Below are 1,150 nucleotides of genomic sequence, written 5' to 3'. Positions count from 1 at the left end.
AGGAAGGTAGGTTGGTTAGAGTGGGAAATGAACTGAACTTGGTAAAAAAGATTAGGAAAGTGTTTTCTTGTCATTATATAGGCCCCCTTATGAGACAGAATAATGTGAGGGGGAAAATGGAGAGGTTGTAAGAAAAAATATTGTAAAGAGGGGTGACATTTTTTTTCCAGAGTTTTGGCACTAGGTTATACTCGTACTAATTATTGCAGTATATATATTTTTTTAATGATTGATACTATACACTTTATACTCTGTGTACAGCAGTATTGAAAATCTAGTTATATTGTTTCAAAGCAACTAAGAGGTGGTTTGACAGTCAATTGGATGGATTTATTTAATTTGTATTGTAGGTAAGAGTTGTTTTACTAATAAGTGACATGTAAGTAATATGCATAAGAGGAAAGTATATCTTTTGATGACAACTTTCTTGTTGTACATGTTTCTCTCTTAACTTTGTGTGATTGGCTTTCCTTATCATCTGCCTACTTTTTTTACCCAGAAAAGAATGTCTTCAAATGTATCATAATATCGTAACATGCTAACTGCAATAGAACATTATTGAAGTGTTTGTGTCGCCATTGCCTTTCTCATGTCTTTATGTTCAATATATAGCTAAATGTTGTCCTGATATTTGTCACTGCATAAAGTTTTTAAGTGGTATAAAAATTAGATTTTGCTTTGAGTGGATTCACAGAACATCATCTCCGACAATGAAGAGTCACTCTTCTGGGTTGTAAAGACCACCTCATTTTCTTGTTTAATTACAAGGTAAAAGTACAACAAAGAGAAAAGGTTCATGGGATGCTATCATCACCTTGGTGTGAATGAAGAAGTGCAGTTACAGCTTCAAAATATAGCAATATTCTTATTAATCATTGCTTTTTGTATAGCGTAGGGGTTCCCAACCTGGGGGCCTTGGAGCATTTTGAAAATTTTGACAGAATCTGGAAAGATGACACTGAACGGGGTGGAGAATATCATACATTGGTTGGGGCCACTCAATAGAAAAGGTTGGAACCACTAGTACAGAATAAAAGGATGTGGCAGGGCTATTACATTCTTTAAGAATTATTATTTTTCCTTCAGGGTAATGAATATTTAGTGGAATATCCATGTTTGTGAAAACAGCTTCATGGTTTCAGCTAAAAAA

General features: G+C 34.1%; 1 protein-coding gene across 1 annotated transcript in view; it reads right to left on the bottom strand.

Annotated features, from left to right (window-relative positions):
- LOC119591414 (dipeptidase 1-like) overlaps nt 1-1,150 on the bottom strand; it is a gene marked incomplete at both ends in the record, with an annotated part of 94,984 nt that overhangs the window by 62,757 nt on the left and 31,077 nt on the right.

This window comes from Penaeus monodon, chromosome 28 (genome assembly GCF_015228065.2).
Source record: "Penaeus monodon isolate SGIC_2016 chromosome 28, NSTDA_Pmon_1, whole genome shotgun sequence".
Classification (NCBI taxonomy): Eukaryota; Metazoa; Arthropoda; class Malacostraca; order Decapoda; family Penaeidae; genus Penaeus; species Penaeus monodon.
Note: the sequence above shows the minus strand (reverse complement) of the source record. Positions and strands in the feature narration are given on the sequence as shown.